The sequence below is a fragment of the Muscardinus avellanarius genome (genome assembly GCF_963383645.1).
Source record: "Muscardinus avellanarius genome assembly, chromosome: 1".
NCBI classification, from domain to species: domain Eukaryota; kingdom Metazoa; phylum Chordata; class Mammalia; order Rodentia; family Gliridae; genus Muscardinus; species Muscardinus avellanarius.
In genome coordinates, this window is record NC_137786.1 from 16,136,700 (window position 1) to 16,149,354 (window position 12,655).

Sequence of the window (12,655 nt, forward strand, 5' to 3'; positions counted from 1 at the left end):
ATTATTTTCAATCTTTGTGAGCACTGAGAATTAGTTTCTTACTAACTTTTTGATTCTTTCCTGCACTGTGGGTAGTTTTCATACCTATCTGTACTGATGAATAGTCAGATTACATCTGAAGAATGATGCTCTCCAGATGTCTCTTTTGGGGCAGCTCATGTCTTTGTGATACTTATCTCTGCAAATCCCACCCACCTTAGCCCTTCTGAACTTCCAGATCCAGCTTCTCAACTAGGAACATCTCCAAGCTCCACCTGAGTTGCTCTCCTCTGTGCTGTGCTCTTCAGGCAGTGAAGGAGAGCAGTTAATTTTGTTTATTTACTTTTATGGATAACAGTATATCACTGGCTCACGTTCAGTATCTTAAAAATCTTCATTTCTTATTAAAATTTTGTTTTATCAGTGAAGTGTGTAAAACCAGCCACTATTTCTTCATAGTTGGGGAGTAGAAGTCTTCAGAGTAGTTTGATAATCTGTGCTATATTTTTCCACCTAGAAGAGCTTGTAATTTATTTAAATGCAAACAGTATATATGGAAGGTGATTCCAGGAGGAAGGAGAAAATAAAACATAGAAGAAGAAAATGCTAATAATGTTTTGTGGAACTATTCCTCTCACTCTTTAAAATAAATGTACTTCACCAACTGTTTTGTGTTAATGCAAGCTTTTCCTTAAGTGAACGTCCATGTGGGTGTTTTCTGTACACAGAAAAATGAGTTCAAAGCTACTTTAGTGTTTTACATTAATATCCTATTTATTAAATTTTAAATGCAAAGCTCTAAGATTTTGATTAATCATTAAGCTTTTATATCATTATTCTTCTGATAAGTAGAATACATTTTAATGATGATATTCAAAAATTTTTACAGAAAAATTCAGTATATCTTGATATTTCAAAAAATCATTCATAACTTTAATATGTTTGTTTCTCATTTTAACAAGTATCAATTTCTTTCCTAAGATAAAACAACATCTCCATGATCCAAAATCATTTTTGGAAATCTAATAAGTTAAATTTATGCCTTGTGTGAATCTAAGTTTCTTTAAATGTATAATTTTTGTTTGTATACCTAATGGTATTTTAGACTTAAAATAATTACTCATTTAGATATTTCAAATTCAAATCACACACAAATCTGCTACTGCACTGTTGCATAAACTTAAAACATAAAATATGTGAAGATTGTACCTTAACTCTACCTGCCAATAGGACCCATTTTGTTTCATATTTGCTCTGTAAGCAAAAGGTTTTCTTATCCTACCTCTTCTGTTTTAAACTTATACATTCCCTGACATCTAATTTATTGAAATTTTCAACAAGATTTCCTTAATTGTACACACACATTTTGTTTATTTAATTCTGTCCATTTATACTACCATGATGTTAGTTGATCCTTCTAAAAGTTATTTTGTGTCTACTGGTGAGAAACCAAACCAAGAAATTGCAAAATGAAGAGTGGGTAGCTCTGGTGTTGTGATTGTAATAATTAATCATGGTATCTAAGCAGATGAGGTACAGGGATGAGGGCATCAGCTGAACAGTGGGCAACAAGTGATAAGATGAAGAATTTGGAGGTATTACCAGAGCCAAAGCCGAGATGGCATGAGATCAGGGCAAGAGTGATAAGGACTCAGAAGGTAAAATTATTGAGAAATGAGGGGGAAGAAGTGAAAGTCAGCAAAAGTCAACAATGGAGATGTGATACAACCAGAGGATAAATGAAAGCTCAGTGACATCAGGGAAAGGGGACAGAGAGTTATCTGAGAATGGGAATAAGCTACTGGAAAAAAATATGGCTTGAAAAGGCGGCAGAGGAAACATTGTCTTTATAAAAAAAAAAAAAGCCAAGAATTTATGTGAAGCAAAGAGAACACTTAGAAAATAGACTAAGGAGGCAGCTGTTCTGCAGATAATAGACCGTCAATTCCAGAGGCAAGTGGAAGGCTTTAGGAATGGGTTGGAAGTAGAAGAGAGCAGAACCCTGTGTGTAGGTAACAAATGGAGAACAGTATCAGACCTTAGGAAGCAGAAGAGCGAAAGTAGCCTGAGAGCCCAGGGAATCTTGGAGCATGTGACACTGAGTGGCATGGCTAGTTACTGAGATAAATTAGATAGACTCCATGTAGGTAACAGTGATGAGGCTGAGATAATTTAGAGAGAAGAAGGGATCAGATCCTGATCTCCTCTGACCTGTGATGACAAAGGTTCAAGGCAGAGAACTTTGTGTACGTCTCTATCTCATTTAGGGGTACTTCTGTCTCACTGGGGTTTTATGTACTTTGTCTCTTGGTCAAGCTGAAAAGGTCTGTGGAGTCTAGGGCTACACCACTGGGGCTTCCTTCATTGCTGATGAGAGTAAAGTATACCTGAGGTCCAGTGGCAGTGAAGTCTTGGTGCCAGGTTATGAACTCACTATTGATATTTTTACCTTTACTTCCCTTCCCCAGTAGTCTCCAAATTTAAAAATGTACACATCTAAACATACTTTGAAAACACATTAAAATTTATATTTTTATTTATGCTTTGATTATTTTTACATTAAAAATTAATTTTTCTTTTTTATGTGTAGCATAATACAGATGTATAAAGCTTGCAAAGATCTTTCACATTTTTTTCTCAGGAAAAACTAGACTTCTTTTAGTTTCCTATTTTGTTACTTATCAATATTTTACCAGAAGATAGAAAGGGACTCGTAGAAATCTTCCTGTTCCTTAAATTAAAAAAAAATTACTACTGTTTTTATTCTCTTGTAATTTCCTCACTCCTATAAATTCCCGATGCCTCAAATTTCTTAGCCTTTTTGAAAACTTGCAGGATAAACCGGGATGGTTTTTATTGAATTTCCATGCAGTCAGCTTTGATTTAATTTCTCTTAGGTCTGCTAAGTCATGTACCTCCAGCCCTTATACCTTCAACTTCCAACATTTTATGCCTATGGTCTCCTTTGCAATTATCTTTGTGGTTTAAGGATTTCTCAAGTGTTATTTTTACTGTTATTTATTGGAGTTTGGGGCCAGAATAAAAGTAGATGTGCATTTTAATTATGAAAACTTTACCTGGAAATATTTTATGTGGATCAGTTTTATTGATATTTATGAAATACAATGATATACCCAAAAGCACGTATATTTTACCCATCGGTTGTACAAGTCAACTTTTGGAGATCAATACTCACAAAGGCCAGGTAATTCTTTCTAATTTAATAAATTAATTGATGGATATTAGTCTCTCAAATTCAGCAATTTTTTCTATATAGAGGAGTTACCCGAATTCAGGGAGTGAGCAGGAAATAATTGGGGAATATTTGTCTATTTCTATCATTGGAAATTTGAGCAATTCAAGATATCAACTCCTCAGATGCTTCTTATGCAGTAAAAAATTCACAGTCTAGTGATGTGGCTTTAATATTGAGTATAGGTTCAGTGAATTGCTGATCCTATGACCATTCCCAGGCATGGAAGCCTGGGAATTCACAGATCTGCAATCTAACTTCAGTGTCATGATTTCTGTGGCATGGTGCTATCAGTATAGTTTTTTGGAAACTGCATATCTTGAAAAAATTCACAGATACATTTAAACCTGTGAATAGAAATCAGATACACTTTTATTTTTCAGAACTCTTTGGTTAAGCTTAAATTGAAAAGTTGGGATCCCAATTGGCTCCAATATTACATAGGTCTTTAAAGTTTGATTTATCATTTATTATTGACAATATGCTTTACCTCTGTTCTGAGAAAGTTGATTTTCCTATTTCTTGAAAGGAGATGGAATGCTTTATACTAGTGCAAATGAAGAATTTTTATTTAAAAGTACTCCTTTGAGCTTGGTGATAAAGTAAAGTAAGATCAAATAAATCTTAATCTTGGTCATTTCCTGTGCCTCCTCATCACATATTATATTAAAATGTAGCCATATATGAAACAATGACTAATCATTACTTAATGGCATTTCAACAGAGAACCAGCCTTAAGCAAGTGAGAGCATAAAATGAATGAGACAAGTCCTGCCAGAAAAACTGCAGTTTAATGACTACTGCTATTTCTTTCAGTTGCTTTCTTGTCTGCCACACTTACCCTCAAGTAGGATGTTTGTGCATCCTGGGACTCAGCCCAGGGAAAATAGAGAAGGGGATTGTGTTGACTTCTGTTCAGGGGATACAACTGTCCAGTTCAGTAGTCACCTGTTTCCACATATTGATTTTCTTTAGCACACAGATGGATAGAGATTGTAAAGAAGGAACACATTTTGAAATATATAGAGCAAGACGCAAGTCCTTGGGAAATGTGTCTAACCAACAGTTGAGTAAGATGTTGACTCTGAGAATTAGGTCTCACTGAACTAGTTGAAACAGAAATCCTCCCTTCAAAATTGGAATAAACAACACAAAAAATACAAATAGAAACATCAACATTTTTGCAAGGAAATTATGTGAATATGTTTTATGAAAATTGTGCTTTGGGGGGCAAGGATGTGTGGCAACATTACAAATAGCAAGAATGTCCAAGCATTTTCATATGTTAGATTCTAGTTTATCAGATGCAGGGTATCCTGCTGCAGTCTGCTACTTCAATATGAAATTGCCACCAACATAGAAACATAGCCTAAAGAAACCAAGTATGTCATCATGAAGTCAGTAGGCAGTCTAAAGTGACTTTATTATATGGTTATATAGCTCGACCTCAAATAGTGACAGTTTCATCTGAGAACACTGTTCAAGGATTATTTATTTAAAAAATTAAATCATTACTTTCATAAAGATATAAAAATGATATGTGTGGAAGATTTTATTTAACTCATTAATTAGGAAACTGACAAGATGTGAAAATCAAAGGGAAACCCAAAAAAGAAAACCCTATTTATAGTTAAGGACTGTGTGTTCAATCTCTGAAATAAATGTGCAAATCCAGAAAAAAAAAAAACTAGTTTAATCCACAGTATGGGTGAAAAGTTTATTGAAACTTTACTTTGAATTTTGACAGCCAAGAATTATTGTGTATTGCTTTCAGCTACCTACAATTTACAGCTTTATAAAATACCACCAAAGGATCTGAATAAGATAACCCATACTCATGTGATTTAGACCAGGGATGGGCAAACTTCTTCCTGTAAAGTGTTAGATGTTTGATATTTTAGGATATATGAGTCATACTTTTGCTGCCATAAATACTCGGTTCAGCCACTGTAAAGCTAAAGTTGCCACACATAATATATAAAAGATGGCAGTGGCAGTATTAAGGTAGATTTTATTTTCAGAAACAGGTGATGGGCTGGCCTTAGCCAGAGGTGATGGTTTGATAACTCATGGTAGACAGTGCGCCCAGGTGATTTCCTCTCCTAGTACTTTAATCCAGCTTAAGACGGGATAAATCTTGATTTTTCTAGATAGTTCAAAGTTAGACTGTCGCTTTGGGAAAGGACTGGTTTAGTTGCAATTCTTGCTTACCCTGAAATCTCATCATCTGTTAACTTTGTGTACTGATACAAGAGATTAGTATAATTCCCACCAAAACATTTTCAATTCCAGGTAGATCTTGGATTTTATATTTTCCCCTTGGGCTTGTACCATCACCAAAGTCATCTGTGTTTTACTTTTATGATTAAGAAGAGAAGGGGGGACAAAAATATTTGGATTTCATGCTGGCCTGTTCATTCGTCTATTCCTTCCTTTGAAGTAAAACAGTTTTCATGAATTAAAAATATGAGTGTGGGCTTCCTGCATCCTAGTTAAGGTTTCGGAGAGCAAAAATTAAAATATCGACTGGGCTACATCCGTGTCTGGATTCTGGAGACTTTTTAAAGCTCAAATGATTTGGGAAGGAAAAGAGGGGTAGGGAGAGAGAATTAATTAAGAAAACACTTGCACTGCTATCAAGGACGTATGTAAGAATACCAATGCCTATCTCAATTTCATGTATGGGGAAGGAAAAGGAGTGGGGAAAGAGCAAGGGAAAATGCATCAAGTATAGTTTGTATGTATGTCAACGTCACTGTGAACCTCACTATGATGTGAGACCATAATGACCCATAAAAGTATAAAAGTATAAAAGTATAAATTGTAAGTAAAAAGAATAAAAGGACAAAAACAAAGATCAAGTGGTTTTAACAGAAGTTATTTCTCGTGGTCATAGGACTGTGTTCCCAGCTCATTGCTGTTAGCCAGGGGTCACTCTCAGATATTAGAAACACTTCCATTGATATCAAGTAAATATGTCAGAATACCAATACTTCCCGCAGGTCTTATCATTTGGACCCTTCCACTGACTTTTTAAATCTTCAAACTTCCAGGAAGCACCCAGTTTCTGGAAAAAAAAAAAAAAACTCACCTGACTGGGATAGGCCCACCCAATGTCCTTTCTAAAACATTATTTCTTTCTTTCTCTAGGCCTGTTCTAGTAAATATGTGTTTAGTAATTTCAATACAAAGAAATATTTTAAAATATATAGTTAATTCTTTTTTATGGTGCTGGGGATTTAAACCAGGGGCAGTCTACCTCCAACCTACATGCCCAGCCCATCTTATTTTTGATTTTGGAATAGAGTCTTGCTAATTTGCTAAAGATCTAACTAAGTTGTTGAGACTGGTCTGTGATCTGAAATTCTTCTGTTACATTCTCCTAAACAGTGTACTTAGGGCCCAGCTAAAAATGCTTATTTCTCATTTTTTAGATTCTTTCTTGAACAGAAAAAAGTGCTATATTTAAGAAGATGAATCAGGTCAGTAAAAGTCTCCTTTTACTGAGGGGGGAGAGAGAGAGAGAGAGAGAGAGAGAGAGAGAGAGAGAGAGAGAGAGAGAGATTACTACTGATAATAAAAATATTAGTAAAATAAATGAGATTAGCATTCTAATTAATAAATAATTTTTCAAAATTTTAGACATCATCTTAAACAAAACCAGTAATAATGGAAGTAGTGTGATAGAAAGATTGAGATTGCTGAATTGTGTACAAACGGGAAGAATGTACAAAGATCAAGGAGGATCGTGGTACAACTTTTCAAGATAAAGCCCAGCTGAATTCAAGCTAGGGACATGGAGTGAGTGGGGGTCACAGAGCAATGGACTTTTCCATGAATGGCTGCATTCTACAGTATCATATACAGTATCATATTCTGAGCTTAGCTGCCATTTCCTAGAAGATTCAAAGCATGCTTAGCTTTCTTTGTTAATTTTATGGCTTTTGTCATCAAAATAGTTTTGGACACTTTTATGACAATTTTCTGTCTTTCTATTTTCTTAGCTTGTGTGCCATTAAAATTTCTTGCTAGATACGATTTTTTCTGGAATTTGATTTATATATATTGCCTCGTCAAACATAGTAAGCTGGATATGTTCTTTTGTGAGACTATTCACAAGCTACCACATTCACACTTTTGCCTTGATAAAACAATAATAATTTGATATGTGTGTGTGTATATTTTTCTCAGCAAGAGATTTGTAAATAATATCCATTCTAGGTGGTAAAAATAGATTAGTGCTATGAATTGTTATGCAAAAATTTGGAAGACAATAGCATCATAAAGTAGCTTTAATAAGTAAATGTTAAATTTATCTTATATTTGATGTAAAATTGTGTTTCTAATTGCTTTCTTAGAAAAGAGGTTATTACTCATTAGGATTCATCAAATACATTTTTATCTAAAGCTCCTAAACTGACAAGATAATGAATTTTATCTAATATGGTGATTGGTGATTGATGGTAGGCATTGAATATCTTTCCCCAGAGTTATACTACGGAGACTCATCTTTAGACAATAAGCAGCCTGAAATATAATATAATCATCTGAATAATTTGGGTTGCTCCACTGAGCACACCGGGGCATTGAACTGATTACAAGTAAATTACTTTGTGTCATTGGATGCCTTGACTGTGTGGGTAGTGCCACGAACTTTGGATTCTATCTTGAATTTTAGATAATTCTTTCTTAGTCTAACTCTGTATGAGGGTTTTTTTCATATTCTTATTAAAATTATTTCATAAAAATATAATCAGATATTAAAATTTTAAAGAGAACAAGACTAATAAGGCTACCAAAATTGCTACTGAGTTATCAGTATTTACGGTAACTCCTGTGTATGTGTGGTTCTGAGAAGTTGGGGATTGAACCCCTGGCATGGCATATGGTAAGCAGGCAATCTACCACTGAGCCAAAACTCCAGACCTATAACTAATTTTCAAGTAAGAAGTTTGTCACAATCTTCTGTGATAATATCACTATCCAAAATAACATCATGTATTTAGTCTCAGATTTTTAAAATTCTATATGTCCTCTAAACAAGTGTTATGAATTATGTTATTTTAAAGTAAGCCAAATGGACTATGATAAACATAATTTTTCTTACTTGGAAGAAAAATACTTTGAACTCAAGAATTTTTAAATGATTACCATATATTCCAAGTCAGCTATAAAAAATGGTCTTAAACCTCTTTTGAAATGATGATAGAACTAATAAAAACCACAAATTATAATAATCTATAGAAGTCAGAAAAAGCAATCATTTTCTAAATGAAAGAAAATGACAGTAAAATAAATATATGTTCCATTAATCTCTCCTTTCATAAAATGTTGATATATATTGGTTTTACCTCACTATAATGTATAACTATAATGTGTCAATAAATTTATACATATATAAATATATATTCTACAAAAGTGTATATATAGAATATATACATTCAATAAAATTATGTCTATGTATTTTTCCTAGGTCTGGGGAGGTAGCTTAGTGATGCCACATTTGCCTCGAAAGTGAAAGGTTCTGGGTTTGGAGTTTCAGCACCAGAGTATATATATAAATGTATTTTAAAATATTAAAATAAGATAGAAAATGAAAACTTAAAAGTAATTATATTTATTTTATAACTGTTTGGCTTTATTAAAATATTTCTCTTCTTAGTGATCATAGAATTGTACTTTGGGGAAATATTCCTTCAAAAGTAATTTTCAAGCCTGTGTGATGGTGCATGCTTGTAATCTCAGCATTTTGGAGGCTGAGACAGGAGGCTTATGGTTCACGGACAGCCTCAGCTACTTTTGCAACTTATTAAGATCTTGTTTAAAAAAAAATAGGGCTGGGGTATAGCTCAGAGGTAGTATGCCCATAGGTTTCATCTCCAGCACCAAAAAAGGCAATTTTCAAAAGAAAATTTTCTCTATTTCTACCTGCTGTATAATGACTAAAATTAAATAGACTGTAAGGAGAAAGTGCTGGTGAGAATGTGGAAGAACTGTGACTCACACATTGATTATGAGAGTGTAAAATGGTACAACTAGTTGGATGAGTGAGGCAGTGTTTAATAAATTTATTCATATACCATCACTATGACACAGAAACTTCACTCCTATCTTATGAAATAAAAATCAAAACTGTTGGCCCATAGAAGACATGTAATAAAATAGTTATATTTAGCCTAAATAAAAAGTTACATTTATCCTATAATAGCAAAACTATTCACAATGCAAATTTTCATTCTCAGGTAAATTAATTAATAAAGCATACTATTTGCTTACCCAGATTACTACTCGGTAATGAGAAGCCCTGATCTATTGATGTATATGAACACATGAATGAGGGCGAATATATTACCTCAGTAAAAGACTCAAACAATAGGAGTATGTGTCATGTGTAGTCTTACTTTTATGGCCTCATAGCACAGAAAAGCTAAATAACAATGATAGCTATCACAATCATACTTGCTCACAGAAATCTGAGAATAGATTGGAAAGGAGCAATAAAAAAAACATTAGAGAAAAATGAAGATGTTCTATATCTTAATTATGAGTGGTATATAAATGTATGAATGCCACTTATCCAAATTCAACATACTGAATACTTAAAATAAGTATATATTATATTTAAATTGAGTTTAATAGGCATAGTAATAGAAAAGTAGAAAATAAAAAAAGGCTATTGTCAACAGGGTATGGGGGCACAGACCTGTAATCCTAGTACTTGGGAGGCTGAGACGGGAGGATTGCAGGTTGGAAGCCAGCCTCAGAAACTTGATGAGACCTTGTTTCAAAAGAAAAAAATTAAAAAATTGGATGAGGGTATTTCTCAGGGATAGAATTGTCCCTGGATTCAATTCCCAATACCAAAAGAAGATCAGGTTGTTGTCTACTATTATTTGAAGGGCTGGCTGATATTGAGCTTAAAAGAACTTCTGGTGTTATACAGAAAGATCCAGCTTGCATTAGAGGTGACAGTACAATTTCATGTCTAAACTGGGGCACTTTTGAGAGAGAAAAGGGCTACTATTAATAAGTTTTCTGGGTCAAAAGAACTAAACTGGGGCTTTTCTGGGAAAATCCAAAAGTGTTACCAACCCTTGTTATATATGTTTCCTAACCATGGTGATCTAAGGGTCACAGGACAAGTGCAGCCAGTCTACTCTGGAGATGATTTGCCACACACGGGGGCTCAAAAGTGATTCGTATCTATGTACAGTTCAAAATCAGCTCGCAGTTTTTAAGAACTATCAGCCAGTACGATGATACACTGGATTTCAATATCCACAACTGATAAGGGAGAGTGAATCAGAAGCACGGAGTGAAGCCTGCAGGCCTGGCGGTTCTGGTACTGCAGAAACGGAACCAGTGATCTTCTGTCCATTTCTCCTGCACCTCTTTTCATAACTTTTCTATAACGTTTCCAGAATATATATAAAATTACTGTAGGTAATTATGCCAACTTACCTTCAGGATGTGATTAATCTCCTAATCAATGATGGGTACATGTTACTTTCTCTCAAAGTCAGACTAACTTAGAAATATTTACAAGGTGGAGTATGTACAAAACAATCACAAATCTAGGCAAAATTGGGTGAGGAGAGGTGCTACTCAAACTGAGTTTTTCAGCATTAGCAGCAATTATATAGGAAGAGGAAAAAACTAGAAGCGATATCCAGGAAAAGGAAATAGCATGAGATTCACTGACGTTTCAAGAGTAAGAAACATCTAAAAATATGCAAGTAGATGGGTGCTGCTGTCAGAGAGGAGGGTGTGAGCAGAAAATGACAAAAGGGGTGATAAACAAGTTTACTCCATTCCAGTTTCTCTGACAATGTTATGAAAGTATGAGACCCCCCCAGTCTATAATGTCCCAACATGCAAATGATTAAATCTATAGACAAGGAAAATGGGCACGCTCAATAATTCTCACTGCTTTTAAAGACTCCCCAAGCAAGCACAGAATGTATATTATCGAGCATAGTTTTATGGTAATACACTCAAATATTATATATTTTTATTTAAATATTCTTGCATTTTTAATGAATCAAAAGATTGCCCATAGGTATTAATAAGAGCTGGTGTTTCAATATATTTGAATAGCATTTATTAATGTCCATGTATCAGTTAGTTATTGCTGGCTAACAAATGAGTCTAAAACATATCGGCTTAAAACAACGACCGTTCCTTATTTCTTAGAAATGTATTGCCTATTTACACATCGAGTTTGGTGGGGGTGGATGAACGTTACTGTGGATCTCAGTTGTGCCCTCTCACGTGTTTGAGATTAACTGGCTGTCAGTTGGTCTAGAATGTTCTCAGTTTTCCTTGTATAGTCATTCATTACTTACTGGCTAAAGAAGAAATATGGTGGGCTTGCCTAGAAAATTGAAAGCAGATGAGTGTGGGGAAGAGCATTTCAAGACATAGCAATCTTATGACTGAAGGTCAGAGTATGGAAAGTAAGAAGATATAATGGAGAAAAATAGCCTGATTGAAGCCAAAGGATGCATATTAGTCAGCTACTGCCAAAATAAAACCACATCGAAAACTCAGTGGTTTACAGGCAGAATCATCTATTGACCGTGGTCTGACAGATCCAGGCTTAGCTTGACTGTGCAAAGCTGATCCAAATTCCGATCAGCTGAGATGGGCTCCAGGTTGTTGGTGGGTTTAGATTCATTTGATCTGGGGCCCTGTTTAAAGGAACATGTGTTAGTTGGGCAAACTCCGTAGCCTTGAACACTACAATTTGTGATCAAAGGCATACCACACAATCATATTTAAAGTCTCTGCTTATATCATTTCTAATTATACAATGATCAAGTAGGGAAAAAGTCAAACATAATATCAACAGAACAGGGACATGTACTCCCTTCACTGTGGTTATTTAATAAACAATTCAAATATCAGAGGGTATATTTGTGAAGTAAGACAGAAATGAGAACGTAAGATAGAAACCAAATAAAACATGTCATTTAGGCTGAATATTTAAGTTGAAATAAAAATATATAGCATATGGTACTTTGAAAGTTTGGCCCCATCAGTAGCTCCCGTTTTCTGTATTCTTGTAGATATGTGACATTGATAATCTTCTCATGAGTAGGTCAGGTCTAAGTTCCTTCCTGATTTAGAACCAGTTTTAGTGACTGGCTGACCAGAAGTATCCAGAGAAATGACACGATGTTATTTTCCAGGGTGCGTTATAAAAGGCCATGTAGCATCTACTTGTTTCTTATGAAAAATCACACTGCAACTTTTAGTGGTAATGGAAGAAATCCAACTTCTCTTAGAAGACCATGGCTGGGAGAAAGTCCAAAGCAGCACATGTAGAAGGGCCTCTTGGCAAAGCTCTGATCCCACATAAAGGAGAGGTCTGCCGGCTCACTGTTAACCCCTGATTCCTCCTGACTGAAACCTTGCAGAAAG